Genomic DNA, 18,981 nt, shown 5'->3' with positions numbered 1-18,981 from the left:
GTGCACTTAAATTAATCAGAACGCAATTGTGCGTTAGTGTCGCTGCTAATACACTTATCGTTATAGTTATCTTTATCGTTATCATTCTGAATGGGCCGTAAAACTGGCCAGAAAAATGTTTGTGTGAAACAGATTAAAATGAATGATGACAAAATATTTACTATATTTAAAACTGTAAACACTGTTCTGCTGTTTTATGGCCACTTTCCAGCTTCTTTTTCAACTAGTTGTTAAAAATCAATAGCTCAGCTGATAGATTTGCCACCTATATGAACCACCAATTAGTGCAGTCAATTCCACATATGTGTGCAGTAAAAAAAAAATTGGACAGTGCACACACTGTCTATGCAGACCCTGCTGATGACAAAATTTATGTAGCGGGCCATAATTATCTATACTTTTACACTTTCATAACCATTACTGCCATTTGCTCGAGCTAAAATCAGTTTGGCTCCATCTTTCACTTCCGTCATGCATTATTGCCTTTCACTGACAGCATGTTTCAACAAGAACCAGTTTGATAAAGCACAAACATACCTGACTTGTCATTTACTTCAATACACTGAGCCAGTTAACAGCTTTTAATTTAATGGGTGTCTTGTCCTCACTACCAGATGTGAGGTAAAAATAAAAAAATGCTTTTGTTCATTTGCTGTGCCAACTTGTTGCATGCTGGGAGTTAATTAATGTGTTTGGATTTAGTTTGCCAGATTTGAGTGACATTTGGAAACATTGGAACATTGAATGGTTTCTTTTTCATAGAACTTTCCTCTGCTCCTGATTTTCATGAGAATGAGTCATTTCATTTAGAGTGAGCTCTGACACTGTTGCTAAGGAAACCATGGCTCTGGTTTTGATTGGTTGAGTTGTATCTAGGCAGTGAGACAGTTCACATCATTGCTGCTCTTTACCACATCACACAATGAGCGAAGAGCAGCACAGAGAACCAAACTCCTTTGATGTTTTCATTTGAAATGTTTCGATTTTGCTATTTGCTTACCTTTTATCATAAATGGTACAGTTATGTAAGAGTGGAGTATGTCAGAATGACTTAAAGTGCCCCTATAATTTTTTTTCCCTTTCGTGCTGTGTGTAGTTTGTGAATGTAAACGGTCTGCAAAGTTCTAAAGTCAAAAGTGCACGATATATGAAGTTATTGTCTCCCAAAAGAAAGAATCGACTCCGCCTAAACGAGTCGTCAGGAATTTGAATCCCAATTAGTTACGGCTACACGTCACAAGCTAACACATTTGCATAATGCCCGTCTATGTTCTATGTTGTCTGCTCACGTCGCGAACAACTTGACCCACACTTCAAAGTGGGATTCGCAAAACGCTTGCTCTTGAAAGATGGGTCGGTACCCAGTTTATTTGGACCAGCTTGCTCCTCAGAATCACAACCTGTATGTATGAATAATTATTGATAACTCTGCTAATCAGCTGTGGGTCCACTATTATTAAACTAAAATTAAAGCGTTTTGCTTTTTTTTTTTTTTACCTTTGATGCATGTAAACCTGTTGAAGGAGACCTCCAAAACAAAATTAGGAACCTTTAAAATAGCATAATATGGGCATTTTACTGTAATACAGTGGTTCTCAACTGGTTTTACTTCAGGGCCTTTATTTTACAATTGGACACCAAGTGGTGAGTCAACAAAGAAGCATATTGTTTATCAAACAAAAGCAAACAAAATTGTTCTTAAACTCAGAAATTGATATTGATTAATATTATTAAATTGATATTGATTAGTACTTATCCCTAAAATCAGAGGGAAATGACGGATGAATAACACTGATGTAGAAGTGTAGAATCTAATGCTGGTTGTAAGTCAAATCTTGACATAAACTGTAAACTTGTCTTTCAAATATGATTGAATGATTGTAATATTGTTCCAGGATCAACAAAGATGCTGATCCAGGAACATGTTGCACTTGGTGAAATCAGGTTCTGCCGTTTCGCACAGTTAATAACATTGTAAATCTAGCAACGTTTTTTTTTAAATTATTATTATTCTTAAAAACACTGTACATTGTAACACTATACTCTGTGTAATTTTTTACCTGCCATTCAATATCAGAAATCTAGTTAACCCTGCTGGGTAAGTGTTTCTTAGCCAACAGCTGAGGGAGTGGCGGTAAATTAGACTTTTATTTTTACATTTGACTTGCCCTCTTCTGACCACTATAATCAATCTCTCAATATTTTTTTCCTCATTTGGAAAAGCATGGAAGAGCTATCATGGATTTTTCTTTTGCTATTAGAGCAAATGGGAACACAAAAATATGTATTGGCTTGCATTCACCACTATAGAAGTTACCCAACTATGATGACTTCTGCTTCTGTGGACCCTGCGAATGTGTAAAGGGTCCATTGAAAATGGGATTTATTGTTTGGTTTAGACAATGGAAGAAAAAGGGAAGAGTAGTTTCCTACTTTCTTTCTTCTGTGGAATAAAAAAAAAAAACTTTGGTAACCATTGACTTTCATTGTACAGACCAACAAAACAAACAAAAAAAAAACAGAGACATTTCTCAAAATATCTTCTGTTGTGTTCCACAGAAGACAGAACCTTTGGAATGATATGAGGGTGAGCAAATGATGACAGATGATGATTATCCTTTAAGTTCTAATAATCAAGATATCTTGTTCCATTCCAACTGTTTTGTCATTAAAATAAATTTTCAAATATAGGTAAATACCAGGAGAGCATTTTTCTTTGTCTAAACCAACACAGTAAATCACACTTTCAATGGACCATTTGCGGTGGTGAATTAATGCATTTGTGTGCACATAAGCATTAATTAATTAATTAAACCCTCCAAATGGTCCACTGAAAGTATGATTTACTGTGTTGGTTTAGACAAAGGGAAAAAAAGGGAAAAGTAGTGTTCTGCCTTTTTAAAAATAAATAAACCTATTTATTGAATATTTACTTCATAAATTACATTCATTCAAATATATTTATCTAGAATGGACCTAAGATACATTTTTGGGTCAGTGAGAACGACTGATGCAAATACAGCGTACACAATCACCTCGCAATAAAGATGATCCCTTTCCTATATTTACAGCACAGCCATTAACAGATTACATGCATTTGTGGTTTCAACCAAGATTTTTTAGGGTACAGATCAGGGGATTTTCAGGACAGCCTTCACCGCACAACACCTCCAGGCTTTCGTATCTCTGTCCAAACAGAGCATCCAAGCAGTCTAGCATTGACATATTATTTTTGCTCTGCAGAAAGATTTCAAGTCCTCGCTCAAGGCGTCGTGATTCATAGACAAGATCTAAGAGGAACTGAGAAGGCCTCTCATGTCAATGTCTACTTAAGAACAGAACCTCACACAGAGTCTGTACATGGAGGAATACTCATTATTTACTCAGTATGACTGTCTTTCTTCTGTGGAACACAAACATAGATTCTTTGAAGAATGTTTGAAATGTTTTTGTCTAATGACTTTAATTGTATGGACAACCAAAACAGATATGTTTCTTATATGATATTATATGATAGTGTGTGTGTGTGTGTGTGTGTGTGTGTGTGTGTGTGTGTGTGTGTGTGTGTGTGTGTGTGTGTGTGTGTGTGTGTGTGTGTGTGTGTGTGTGTGTGTGTGTGTGTGTGTGTGTGTGTGTGTGTGTGTGTGTGTGTGTGTGTGTGTGTGTGTGTGTGTGTGTGTGTGTGTGTGTGTGTGTGTGTGTGTGTGTGTGTGTGTGTGTGTGTGTGTGTGTGTGTGTGTGTGTGTGTGTGTGTGTGTGTGTGTGTCATACAGGAACAAAATGAGGTCTAGATGACAGATTGGTAATTTTTGACCAAATTATGCCTTTAATTCCACTCAGAATCTCTAAATGAGGAGAACCCACTTGTCCAGCTGTGTCTCAATGAATATGAGTTAGTGAGTAAAGTTGCAGAGGAAACAGCACTCCCACTCTGAGTTGCCTTATGTTCTGCTCAGGGTTTCACCTCAGATTCAGGCGATTTTTTAAAGAGATGTTCTAACCCGTCCTCCTTCCAGGTCTGGCAGTACACCCACGCTTTCTGTGGGCTGTCTGCGTGCATATTTATGTTCCAGTAATGCCTGAGAAATGATCATGAGTCACGAGAAGGGGTGAAAGAAAATAAATGTGGCACGGTAGCCCACACGATTAGTCTTGTTATTAAAAAGAATACAGTACAAAGTTTACCCCAAAATTCAAATTCTGTTCTAAACCTGTATGACTTTCTTTTTTTCTTATTCTGCAGAACATAAAAAATATATATGTTGAGGAAGTTTTGGTGGCCGTTGACTTCCATTGTATGGACCAACAACAACAACAAAAAAACTTTCTCAAAATATCTTCTATTGTGTTTCACAGAAGAAAGTCAGTCATACAGGTTTGGAATGAAATTATGATGAGTAAATGATGACACAATTCAAATGTTTGGGTTGACTCTCTTTAGGTTCTGATAATCAATAAATCTTCTTCCATTCTAATTGTTTTGTCATTAGAATAAACGTTTAAATATTGATGAATGCCAGGAGAGTAGGAACCATAAAGCTTTATTTTACAGGTCTCTGGAATACTTTTGTGAGTTTATTTATTATTTTAGATACTAACCTTGTCACTTTTTTAAATATTACTTTCTGCCTCAGTGAAAAATAAATGGTCTAAAATAATAAACTCACAATAATAAGAAATAAAGCCACAATTACCTTTTTATTTATTTTTTTGCTCTCAGAAATTACCTTCTTTTTGATTTGTCCTATTGATTTTATTTATTGATAAATAGACATTCAATAAGTGAGAAAATATGAAGTCAGCAAATTATTGTCGTAAAATAAAAGCCTTCAGTCCAAAAAAAAAAGGGGAATGTTCTCAGAACTTTGGCTGATGTTCTGGCAAGGTTCTCTCAAAGTTATGAACAAACCTTCTTCCAGTAATAGGTTATCAGGTCTTTAATAATGTTCTCAAAACGTTAGCAAAATTTTTTTTTAAATGTTACTACTTGTTTCAGAACGTTGAGAGATCATTCAAAAGTAACGTTCTCATAATGTTTGAAGAATGATCAAATAGAATGTTCCCTATGATGCTAGAATGTTAAAATATAAAAAAAACTGGACGTTTTGAACGTTCAGAAATAAAGTTTTCATAACGTAATGAAAACATTAGGAAAACTTTCTTAAAACATATATATTTGTTAGCTCGAAGGGCGGTACATCAGGGTCCTGATCACCCTGTCAAAGTTTATTTTTCATTAATGACTACATGAACAAAGCTGTAATCCTACTATGCATATTGCCTACTTACCACATAATTAATATGAAAAGAGAGAACGCTGCACTTATTGATGGTTTAATCTCCAAAACTAATTCAACAAACGTAATAAGATGAAGGCTGTCAGCAGACCGCCTGGCAGCCTTTAGCAGGTGGTAAAAGAAGGTGAAGTCCCTATGGATATCTGCCACCTTCAAAAGTGTGTGTGTGTGTGTGTGTGTGTGTGTGTGTGTGTGTGTGTGTGTGTGTGTGTGTGTGTGTGTGTGTGTGTGTGTGTGTGTGTGTGTGTGTGTGTGTGTGTGTGTGTGTGTGTGTGTGTGTGTGTGTGTCTCAGACTTGTTCACAATCTCAAGGTCAGGGATGAGAGGCGTGTGTTTCCTTCCCCCACTGGTTAGTCAGCCTCCATTACACACACACGCACACAACACTTCCAGCAGGGTGACAGCAGCGTGTGTCACTTCGCCAGAGCACTTAGTGTGATGAGCCTGCCTGGCCAAACGCTTGTGTCTAAGTGCACTAAAAAACACAAGATGTGGGCTGAGTTAATTCTGCCTGTTTCAGCATAGCACCACAAATCCGACTAATTTTTCCTCACCATTTTAACATTTCCGTCACATCTTCTTTTCCCTTTGCTTTGAATCTCATTTACACTTTCACCGTAACTTCACACCCAGACATTTTTTTATCTCTATTTCCACAAGAAGCCTCATTGTGAGACCAGAAATAAGCAGCGCTCGCTGATCTTCATTAGATTTCACCCCAAAATATTTTGATTCTGAGCGCCTACCCTCATATGATTAACCACGGTTCTGTGTTTCCACCTTCCAGCGGTCCGGAAATATATTTGTTTTTCCAACAGCATAACTGGAGAATGTGGACTGCTTTTACTGTCAGACTTGATAGACTTTGTGTTCTGTTGCAGGAAAATGTGCTGATAAGTCTGTTTTCTTTTTTCCTCCTTTAAGACAATACTCCCATTGAAGCCTGCCAGTGAAGATCCATATCTTACATGGTTACTCAGAAAACAGAGTGTGATATTGCTGAAGGAAATGGCTTGGGATGAGGTGGAGGTGGTTAGTGCGGTGGATGTATAAACATTAGGGAGTGCAAAAACCCGCAACTTATTTGCTAACCGCCCGCTATCCAAGATGCAATGTGAACTGTCGCTGTAGATTTAGCAGCACAGTACTGTAAAAACCTACAGTACAATACTGGATTTCTATATTACAGTAAAATACCGTAATTTGCATTGCATTCTGGGCATTTTTGTTTGAGCGGGAACATTTTACAGTACATTTTAGTGTTGCTGTAACCTAGCTGTAACCTGGCTGTAATATGCCAGGCAATAATACAGGGTTGCTGTAAACAGAGAGCACGCGCGCCGCCTGACTGACGTCAGAGCACAACTGCGGCGGTCACTCACTGGATGGATATCTTACTCTGCGGATATCTGGTAATTTGGTAAGTTAATTTTTACTTTTATAATAAGGTTTTAGGATTTTACGCTATAGTGTACATGGCTTTTAATGTGAAATGACAATGGAAGTTTAGCCAGCGACGGTTGCAAAAACACAATCTGCTCTTTTACCCCGCTGCTTGTGCTGACATTTTCAAATCTAACTCCGTGAATTAACATTACCTTATGGTTTATTTCGAGCAAAACAGACTTGGTGATTGTTGTAACGGTGGAAAGACAAAGGGGGGGCTTTTGTGAGTTTTATTTAGCTTCTGTCGAGTTTTAATTAAATGTGTTTTACGATGGTCTGCGAGATAACATTGCTGCATTTGACATAGCCTAATGTTATACGGAGGACATACAAACAAGGTTTGAAGGATCTTTTAATAACAAAAATATCTAACTGTTATCTCTGTAGGGATACTTTCCATAACATCCGAGCCTGTCAGTGGTAAAAACAAGCACTTATAATAGACATAACGTTATTTTGCTCAATCTGCGTTGCAGTCCGTTTCCCAGATGACGAACTTGATGATTTTATGATTTTACGAACATGATTAATACTGGACCAACTTGAATAAGTCGTTTAGACACAAAAACGCATGAAAATCAGGCTTAAAAATACTGCACTTTCCTTTGCAACGCAAAATGAGTGATTTGGGCTCAGAGAGATTGGCTATTGGTACCATTTTAGCCTTTTACATTTCTATTTAGGCGGGAGACACAGTTATAATGATTATTATAATAGGGCCTAATTAAAAATATTAATAAAGGTGTAAATTGTTGAAAAACTTTATTAGAGTTAACGTTAATGATCTATTAGGCGACAAAGACAAGTAAAATGCATGCCAAAAAAAGCAAGTTAGAATATGTAGAGAGGTCAAGTGAAGCTTATTTTTTATTAACCTAACTTAGATGTATTGTAAGCTGATTTATGAGATATATGTCCTCAACAAGCAACACATAACAGTTAACTGAATAATATTTATTTTGATTTCTTACAGCTCTACAGTGTGGGGCAATTTTATTTGCAGCCTGGGAAGGAGTTTTCTGTAAGTATTAGCCATGTTAATACAATGGTTTAAACTAAAAGTTTTAAAATCTAAAGGTTAATTTTATTTTTTATTAAATTGCCTGTTTTTGTTATTTCTACAGAATTTTCTTTTACAATTTCTCTCTTCCACTGTCTGTCTACTCATCTTTGGTACTGTGGCTATCAGGCTTTGTCATATGTGTTTTTGTGTGTCATGTCTTTTTCAGTTTTGGTCATCAGTCCAGTTTTCACCAGGTTCCAGTACCACCTCAAAGTCCCAGCTAACCCTTGCACTTTTAAGAATTTTCAAACGTTTAAGTCACATATGTATCGACACCATGGCAAGGAAAGATTAATTTATTTGTCTAAACCAATCCTGAAGTTCACCCAAAAATGAAATTTGTCATCATTTACTCACCCTCATGTTGTTCCAAACCTGTATGAGTTTCTTTCTTCTGCTGAACACAAAAGAAGATATTTTGAAGAATGTTGGTAATCAAACAGTTGATGGTAGTCGTTGACTTCCATAGTATGTTTTTCCTACTATGGAAGTCAATAGCTACTTTCAACTGTTTGATTACCCATTTTCTTTAAAATATATTCTTTAAAGGATTAGTTCACCTCAAAATGAAAATCTCCTAATAATTTACTCACCCCAATGCCATCCAAGATATCCATGTCTTTCTTTCCTCAGTGGAAGAGAAATGAATATTTTTGAGGAAAACATTTCTGGATTTTTCTTAGAATAATGGACTTCAATGACAACCAGAGTTTTGAAGTTCAAATCAAAGCAGTTTCAAAGGTCTTTGAAGTGCTTCAACAGTCTGTGCACGATCGCAGCTGAGGAGGAGGGGCTTATCTAGCGAAACCATAGGTCATTTTCAAGAAAAAATATATATACTTTTTAACTACAATTGTTCGGATTGAGCTGATCTGCAACGCACCGGGAATTACGTCATCATGTTGAAAGGTCAGGCAATTACAGTACAATTACTGTAAATCAAAATACAGTAACTTGCTGGCAACCTTGCTGCCAGTACTGTACTGTAAAAATACAAGAAATTTGTTAACAGTGTGTGTATGTTTCCTATCGATCAAAGCAGCAGAAATTCATCAAATAATGTGAAAAGGCATCACATCTGACTGTGAGGTGTAGTGAACCAAATTTCGACAGGTTAGGTGTTGATTATGAGTCTATTCTGGTGTCTGGATCACAGTGGTTCCTTTTGTGAATTGGGTGATAGAAAAAATTTGTGAGTTATCAGATGCAGCTCTGATTAATAATGGGTGACTAAGTTTATTAGTGATTTATTTGTGAATCGGGTGCTTTAAAAAAGCAGACAGCAAATAAATATCTACATGCTAACAAAATTATTGAAGAAAGACAGGGCAATTCAATTAATTAGCACCCTTACAAAAATAAAATTAATTTTATTAAATATGCTAATATCAATGTATTCATGCTTGTAAGTGTACAATTTTAATACTTCTTAGGACTAAATTAGCTTACATTTTAAACGTTTACTTCTAAGTGTATTTTAAATGTAACCGTAGTAAACTGAGTACACATCTAGTTTACATCTTAAGGTTTTATTTTGTATCGCAACTATTCTGTGAACTACTTTACTGTGAAAAACAGTATGCCAACATACTGTAGTATGTCCGAATGCATAGTATTCTTATGACCTACTACTTCCAGCGAGATTCTGAAGTGCGCATTCGATGGACACTTTACTATCCTGTGAGGCCACGGGAGAGGATTTATGAAAGGCAGTGAAGCGACGTATAGGTCACATGAAAGTTAACAACATGGCGGATGTAGTATCATACGCGTGCACATTTGTGATGTCGTAAGATGAACGCAAATGCACTGGGGTTCGATAGAATCAAGTTTAGTGTGCAACCAGACCAATGGCACCGTAAACAATCACGCTCGGACTCGGACCACAGCATACGTACCCATTGTGAAAGCCCCTTAATCATATATTTCTTAAGTATATCTTGAGTACAAGTATAGCCCAAATATACTTAGACTTTAAGCCAAAGTATGCTATGTATAAGTATATCTCTGATAAGTATGTGAAACGTAGACTGAAAGTATACTCTCTTATGCTTAGCTTGAATATAATCTACCATACTTATAGCACACTTGAAAAAGGTTTTTTTTTTTTTTTGTAAGGACAAAGCAATGAAAGTACCTTTTCATAATGGGTGTAACTAGTTTACTGGTAATGGTTTAGAATCGCAATGTTCAAATGACTGAATCAAAACAGACATCACTGACTTTATAAAAAAAAAAATATTTTGTTTATGAAAGCCAAAAGTGTCTGTTTTTTTGGGGAATTTTAATTTGATTCTTTTGAGAAACACTATGCTTTGTTTGTATTTACAGCATAAAGGACTTCGCTAATTAACATTTCCAGTAAGCTGTTTGCTAATCAAAGCTTCTGCGTTGATAGATTAAATTGCCTGAGCTAGCTATCAGTCACTCACACTGATTTATTTCCAGGATGAAACCTGATCTCTCTCTGTAGAGACGGATGGGGCTAAACCCGCAAAGGATGTTAGCATAAACGCCAACAAATCAAAAACCTTTGTTTTGCCTGGTTGGATCCTAGCAGACGCACTGTTTCATCTTCCCTCTTTTCAGCTTTTGGGAACTATGAGAAGAATTTGGGTCAGCAAGAAGTCTGCTGTACCACAAGATGGAGGTTCCCCCGCCTTCTCTCTACCGGTAGCTTTAAAATATAGATGATGTATTACCGCTTCAAGCTCCCGGAGGCTGCCAAAACTAGCACTAACATGGGGGAGGGGAGACAGGGGAAAAAAAACTTGTGCTTTGAAGCTTAGTTCTGTGTATTCACTGTTCATCTCAGTAATATACTGCAAGATGAGATGGTACAAATATGATCACTAAATGGAGTAAAGCGCTTGGGGTCTGTGATATGGCTGTTGTGTGAACCAGCTGCTTTATTGGCGTAAAAACATCAGGGTGGATTGAGAATCTGGCAAGGACACGGGGTGATATTAATTTGCTTATTAAAGTACATTTGTTGAGCTTATCAGCTACTGGTGTACACTGTAAAATTGTGATTAGATGACTGCTTGTCTTGCTTTTCTTATATGGCTTACTTGGTGGAATCGTCCAATGTAAGACAATATAAACAAGCTTTTTATAGGTCAAATGTGTGATTTCTGCAAACCAAATGAAAAATAATGACTGTTTTCAAACTAGTTTCTTATGCGGTTCAACATGGTTCCATGAGCAGTGATAATACCAGCTTTCCCTATATGTAGAAAAAGGGGGTGGCTAAATATGCAAAAGCTAGTGGCAACATATCAGGTACGCCTGAAATGTAATTTCCTGATATGTCTGCTTTAATGTAGTAAAACAATAATGTTAAGTACTCCATTTAAGACATCATTTAAAGTCACAATGAAATCAAAATTGACTTCACAGTCTTTCACCTATCTAGATGACAGATAAGCAGATTCCACAATGAGGCGTTGGCAACAATAAAGGCTGTTTCAAGGACTAACAAAGAATTGTTCAGTTCTGAAACGTATAGGATATTCTTATAGTATTATGACCTCCTATAACCTATGTCAAAATCTCAAGAAAAATTAGATTTTGCAAATCATGACCCCTTTAACATTGTATAGTCCTTTTCACAGCATTTAGCGTTCACACATTTACTTTTAGTCGTCTCTACATACCGTACACTTATAAATATACTAAACTACCGTTCAAAAAATTTCACTCAGTCATTTTTTCTTTTTTTAATTAATACATTTACTCTGAAAGGAATCACATTACATAGATAAAAAGAGATTTATCATGTGAAAAAATATTTAATTTTCAAATAAATGCTCTTCTTTTGAACTTTCTATTCATCAAAGAATCCTTAAAGGGGTCATGTGACGAGAAATCAAATTTATCTTGATCTTTTGGCATGTAAGAGGTCTTTCCTCCATTAAAATATTCTGCAAGTGTCATAGCGTAAAACATTACACAGGCAAATACACTTGCATATGACTGCCTCCAGAGCAAGACATCATCACACCATAGGCCCCGCCCACTGGCATTCAGTCGCTTAAACTGACATTTGCCTACACTGTGAGCGTCACGTCACAACGTCACGTCACAAACAAATAGAAGCCATTATAATCACTGACAATGTCTAAACTGTGTACAGTAAGTATACAGAGGCGCGTTCAGTGTCTGACATACAATACTCCAGTCCACTACTTGAGTGTTGACAACAGGGCAAATGGAACAGTGACTTAAAGATCTTTAATGCTTTAAGTTTCAATAATATTTATATTGCTATTTTTACTCTATTTTTGGTCAAATAATGTATGTAACTGGTTTCTGTAAACCATTTGAGTAAAATCTGCTGTTTATGCACATTGAATAAGATACCATACAGTGTTTGTGGCAACACACTACGGCTGAATGGAAATACTCTGATATCTTTAAATGTCAAACTGACTCTGGGATTTTGTTCTAGGAAACAAAGCCTGCTTATCCTTGTGAATTGTGCTCTGAGTGGAGACAGATCAGGGAGGTCATTCACGGAGCATTGCCAGGTTATGACAGCGAAATTTCCATTGTGAATGGAAAAAAGTCCAAATAAACCTTTTGGATGGCTATGTTGCTCACAACAGATAGAGCTAGACATAAATTAAGCAAAAAATAAAATAAAAAAAATAGTCTGTTTCTCTTTCTGGCGAGAACTCGGCACTTGATCCTCATGAGTTAACCATCTGTGGGGCATCATTTCCCACATCAGCTCACTTAGTCGTAACACAATACAGGTTTTGCTTTTATAAGTCACTGATCAAGAATGTTCTTCATAGAGTCATTAGATTATGTCCTTAATTGGAAAAAGAGAAAGAGTAAGCCTTTAAGTTCTCAGTGCTCTTGGTATCGCTATAAAAGGCCTGCCGGTGATTCAGTGTGTCAGAGCTTGACTGCTGTGCTCAGTATGGTGCAAATTCCAGAAATTGGATAAATTGTATATGGAGAAATATAGTGATATTTAAATAAATAAAGGCAGCTTTATATTTCTCTTTTTGATTTACTTTTTCTCAGATAAACATTACACTTAATCAGATGTACTTCAGATATATATATATATATATATATATATATATATATATATATATATATATATATATGAATATATACACATGCCTTAAACACACACACACACACACACACATATATATATATATATACATTTTTTTGGCACCCACTGGCATCTGTCACAGAGAGCGTATAATGTTTGAATGTTCATGAGCTCTTCTCTGCGTATCATTGTAGTAGTTTGCAGGTTTTATGTAATTTTTATGTTAATTTATGGTCATACATTCACAGTTTTTTGTATAGGTAATTAGTTCATTTGTGGGTGTTGAAGAGCTTTGAGCACGCTCAGATGTGCTATTTGACTGAATGAGTAATCTAGTGCTGTATCTTGCATCCGTTGTATGCGTGGGTAGTTTTGGGAGATGATTGCGTGCGTGTGTGTGTGTGTGTGTGTGTGTGTGTGTGTGTGTGTGTGTGTGTGTGTGTGTGTGTGTGTGTGTGTGTGTGTGTGTGTGTGTGTGTGTGTGTGTGTGTGTGTGTGTGTGTGTGTTGTCACGCAGCAGTATTTTTTGCTTCTCTTCTTCTGCCTTCATTTGGACTTTCTTTCCTTCTCTCCCAGGGCATCAACACATCACTGCACTGCTAAAACTCCATCTTATGTGACATTTCCTCTCCTCGCAAGTTTTAAAAATAAATGAGCCACAGTGTGTGAGGAAGCTGACAAAGATAAAAACAAACAAGCTGCGAACTCTAGCCTTCTTATCATGAGACAGAATTAGTAATATTAATTCTATATTTACCAGCCGATGATGTGAACCCATTTACACAGCCTTTTTAGCTTTCGTGTGCAAGCATGTGTCTTGTGTTGTTGTGTCGTTTCCACCAACCCATGAACTTGGCATATGTTGGTGGAGAGTTGATGCCAAGTACCTCACATCATGCCTGCACAGGCAAAGAACACGATGCCTTGTGTTTTCATGCACACACACACACACACACACACACACACACACACACACACATACATACAAACACATACGCGCACGCACGCACGCGGACACACACACAAACACACACACACACACACACACACACACACACACAAACACACACACACACACACACACACACACACACATTTTCAGGAGTTTGGCTCCAACATGCCATGCCATGATCATAATCCAACAAGCTTTGTACACCACTGAAACAAACACACACACACACACACACACACACACACACTTATACACATTAATTTTACCAAACAGTTGCACTACTTTCACAAGTGATATTTCATACCTGTGTCTTATTCACTAACCAACCATAATCCAGTTAAACCAGTCAAAAAGCCCTACATCGTAAGTGTTATTCACAAAAATTAATTTTTATTTGCTTAGTGTAATTAGCATGGCACTATTACAAACATATTGGGCCCTATCATACACGCGCCACCGCAACATGACACATATGAAAAATAAAAGGATTACAATGTAAAAGATTAATATTGTGTTCATAAAAATATGGTGGAATCCTGCTTGTCCCGTAGATGGTCTGCTTGCGTGCCTTAACCTCGCGCACAAGCTGATCCGCTTTCTCGCTTGAGAAGCGTTCAGTTCCCTTTCGAACGGTCACTTCGTATTGCGTAGCTATACGCAGTGGGGGAAACTCCTTTTCCTCGATTTACTGAAGCCTTTATGTAAAGCGCATTTGCAGCTGCACAGCTAGAACATGAGCGTCTGGCCTGCTCATAGGCTGCGCTGCGGCAACTGCACATCCAATGGCGCGGGCGCCTCTGACGTGCGACCAATGAGATCACTCTGCGTCATACACATCAGAGCCCACCAAGGAGGCGTGACCTCAGTCTATAATAGTCCCCGAATTCGCCATTATAGCAGACTTTACTCCTTCAGCGACAAACTTCACGTCTCTGACCATTTATTGAACCTTCGCCGTCGAACAAGCCTTCAGCCTGAGCGAGCTACAGTTCAGCAGACTACACATCTCAACCGTGTTTCTCCTGATGCCGTCTCTCCTGTGGCTATCCGGCGATATCCTTTTCAATATCTGTTTATTATGTGTTCATATCTGTATGAGCACTGTTCCATATGCCTCGTGTTACTGTAAGCGAGGCCTACGAACTCGCGAGCTGCATATCATGCCTGGGACTCTACAACGCAGAGAATGCACTCTCTGTCGGCGGATGTGCGGCCTGCGAGTGCATGCCAATCTCCGTGCTGCGAACTCGGCTAGCTCTCTCTCTCTAGACGGCGGCGCCGGGTCACCCGCGCTTCTTTCTCCGGCCCTACTTACAGCCGAGGAAGAAGAAGCGCCGCAGCCAACGGCATCCAGAGACCACGGACGTTTGTGAACTCACGCTGACCACGTCCCCGCGTGCTTCACTCTCTCCAGCTCAGTCATCTCCAGTCCTGTTCGAGGGAGATCAGTCCTTCGGGGGACCAAGCGAGGCAGGACTAACTCCGACGCTGAGATGCTTCGGATCCTAACACAGGCCGTCGCGGACCTCGAGCTTAAGGGGAACTAACTGTGCTAGCTGGCGCCGGGGCTGGCGCCGACCAGCCCCGCCCTGCGGCTGATGCCCAACGCTAGCCGAGCGCTTCCCCCGAAGTCGTCCTAGCACGCAAAGGAAAGAGAGGGCACGTGTCCCGCGCTTGCCGGACCACCCTCAAAGAAGCCAGCAAAACTTCCCTTAGCCCACTGTTCAGTTCAGGCGGCTGGGGATTTTATTATTGTAAACAGGGCCGCAGCAGTGTCTTTGCAAACAAACATTTGTCTTTGCAAACAAACGCCGTTTTCACGGCGACCCAAATAAAGCACACAAGCACAACACATGGGTTCACGGTCCCCCTTCACTAGGCGGCCCCTCCCCTGTTGTAACACTGACTTCCCCACCAGCAAATGCTTGTGCAGTCAGTCAAACACTCAATGTGTGCAAAAATCACAATCTAAGGGTATCAGGTCCCCCTGTGTTAGGCGGCCCGTCCCAATCAGTGTGTCAAGCCCTAGCCACACGGGTTATAGCCTGGCAAGCTATCCCCGATGTGTCGAGTTGGGTTATAAACACTATAAAGCGAGGCTACTCGGTCCAATTCGCTCGCAGACCCCCAAAGTTTCAGGCAGTTCTCGAGACTTCGGTGAGACTTCGGTGAGCCCCCCCTGTGCTAAAACATACGGGTTTTTACAGCCACTATTTTCTAATTCCTAAAAATGACGGCGGCCTCAGACCCACTCTAGATTTGAGACAGTTGAACTAAGCTCTCATGAGACGGCCGTTCAAAATGTTAACTATCAAACATATCCTCGCGCAAGTGTGCCCGGGGGATTGGTTTGTCACAATGGATCTGAAAAATGCTTACTTTCACATTCAAATAAATCCTCGTCACAGGCCATTCTTGAGATTCGCCTTCGAGGGCCGGGCTTATCAATACACCGTTCTGCCGTTCGGTCTATCGTTGGCACCCCGTACATTCACGAAGTGTATGGATGCAGCGCTTTCTCCTCTGAGACATCATGGAGTGCGCGTGTTAAATTATCTCGACGACTGGCTGGTGCTGGCACATCCGAGAATCGAGCTATTAGCTCACAGGGATTTGATTCTCAGCCATCTAAAATGCCTGGGATTCACAATCAATGTTTCAAAAAGTAAACCAACCCCCAGCCAGTGCGTGATCTTTCTGGGCACAGTTTTAGACTCGAGAGCTATGACAGCGTGACTCACACCAGAGCGCGCGCTCTCGGTGCGGCGCTTGTAGGCACTTTGAGATTGAGCGAGCGCGTGTCACTGAAAGAATTTCAGAAACTGTTGGTCTCATGGCAGCAGCATCGCCGGTACTCCGCATGGGATTACTGCGCATGCGCCCGATGCAGCATTGGCTGAAACACTGTGTGCCAACTCATGCATGGCAGTCAGGCAGCTTGCACGTTATGGTGAATCACGGTTGTTTAAGAACCCTGATTCCCTGGTGGGCTCAGAACTGGCACAGCGAGGGGGTGACAATGGAAACAATTTCCAGGAGGAAAGTGATTCTTACAGATGCGTCCAACCTGGGTTGGGGAGCGCTGCACAAGGGCATGCTTGCATCCGGCCTCTGGTCGAGCACGGAGCAGAGCTTACATATCAACTGTCTGGAGATGGAAGCAGTTGGGAAGCAAATACTTCTGCATGAATTATGTAATTACAGGTACAGCAGAGCTCATCGACCATCTTTGAAGTAATAGTCCATGCTAGCTAAAGACCATATCTGGGATCCTTGTTTGACTGAATTAACAGTGTGCCATTTCCTTTAACTAGCCAGTGTTTGATCTGGAATTGTTATGGTGAGGACTCACACAACCTCTTTACTTGTACAAATGCTTGAACAAAGGGTTCAAAAAGAGATAAGTTATTTTAACCCGAACAGCGTTCTAGGACAAGAAGTAATTAAAAAGTGGCTAATTTCTTTGTGAAGTTTGGCCCTGAAGGCATTTCTGTCGAACCTCAGAGGTCACCACGTCTTAGTCCGCACAGACAATACGTCAGTGGTGGCCAACATGAATAGCCAGGGGGGCATCAGGTCAGGGAACCTGCATGCGATGGTGAGAGACCTCCTCTATATAGGCACATACCAACCTGAGCTCTCTGAGAGCAACGCATATCCCGGGCGTCCAGAATGTGGGCGCGGATATGCTTTCACGGGGCAACACTCCCCTCGGCGAGTGGTCCCTGAACCCACAGACGGCCAGTCTGATATGGAAGGTGTTTGGCGAGGCCGAAATCGACCTTTTCGCCTCGAGAATCAACACCCACAGCAAATTGTTCTTCTCGAAGAACAGGGACGCGCTGGCCCATGTCTGGCCCAACCGTCCCCTTTATGCCTTCCCCCCCTGTCTTGATGATTCCACAAGTCATCAAACGGGTCAGAGAGAGCGGGTGCCCAGTCCTTCTGGTGGCCCCTCTCTGGAAAACCAGACCGTGGTTCCCCGAACTGGTTCAGTTATCGGACACAATCCCATGGCCTTTTTTCCACTGAGGAAGGACCTCCTCACACAGGCGAACGGGACATTGTGGCATCCGAGACCCGATTTATGGGCCCTCCATGTTTGGCCCCTCAACGGGTACCCAACTACCTTCCTGAGAAGGTTTTAAGCACTATATCTGAAGCCAGGGCCCCTTCGACTCGGCGCCTGTATGCTTCAAAATGGTCAGGTTTTTCTAGCTGGTGCTTGAAAAATCAGGCTGACCCAGAGTCATGTGAGATATATGTTGTTCTCTCATTCATACAGGAGCTGCTGGACACGGGTTGCTCCCCATTTATTTACATATATATAAAACCTGCTTTTGGCCGGTTATATGACATATATAAAACCCGCTTTTGCCGGTTATTTTCCATACATATATAAAACCCGCTTTGGCCGGTTATAATTTAATATATAAACCCAATTGACTGGTTATATGTTAATATACTAATAACAGTGCCTGCAAATTCCACCATGTAAAAAGCGAATCCGCCATGGTGCGAGCACAACTGGCTTTTAAAAGGGTCATTGGATGCAAAATTCCCTTTTATATGGTTTTTGCATAAATGTGTCTTTGCAGTGTGTGGACATAACCACCATACAATGAAAGAAAATCCATTCACTCCTTTTTTTTAATCCTCAAAAAATCTAAACACTCTCAATAATCAGGCCGTTTGGATTTTCTGAGCCCTAAGATGTCATAACACTCATGCTGAGCCCACGAACACTGACGGACTGTCCCATATTAGCATATTTCTGCCCTCAGCCATTCAACACCCCCCATGAAAGAGAGGGGTGAACAAAGCTGTTTTTGAGGAGGTGAAAGGGTGTTTACACAACCATTGAGGAATTTTAACCAAAGTATATTACAAACTTTACATGAACACCCTAAAGAATCATACCAACTTGTGGAAAATGGGCATCCGATGACCCCTTTAAAGGGAATGGGAGATGAGAATCTGATTGGTTTATTGCACATTACACCCAAAACACACCCATTACTCATTAATAGAATAGAAACAACCCTTTTAGACCATGCGCCGGGTGCGCCGACCATTTTTCCCGTCGTTAAACTAGCAAAAGTGGATTCGGACACGCTCTAAGTGCACTTGCGCTGTGCGCTTTAGACCATGC

The 18,981-nt window shown here is 39.9% G+C and overlaps 1 protein-coding gene and 1 long non-coding RNA gene across 2 annotated transcripts in view; one reads left to right on the top strand and one right to left on the bottom strand.

The window, feature by feature from the left end:
• Window positions 1-18,981, bottom strand: part of s100p (S100 calcium binding protein P) — a 267,160-nt gene that overhangs the window by 116,664 nt on the left and 131,515 nt on the right. The window lies entirely within an intron of this gene.
• On the top strand, window positions 7,550-10,805 carry LOC143711522 (uncharacterized). The gene is made up of 2 exons (XR_013194864.1): window positions 7,550-7,764; window positions 7,973-10,805. It is a non-coding gene; the product is annotated as an uncharacterized LOC143711522 (long non-coding RNA).

Source organism: Siphateles boraxobius, unplaced genomic scaffold (genome assembly GCF_051911475.1).
Source record: "Siphateles boraxobius isolate OS27281-9 unplaced genomic scaffold, OSU_SipBor_1 5, whole genome shotgun sequence".
Lineage (NCBI taxonomy): Eukaryota > Metazoa > Chordata > Actinopteri > Cypriniformes > Leuciscidae > Siphateles > Siphateles boraxobius.
This window is presented reverse-complemented; position numbering and strand designations above follow the sequence as displayed.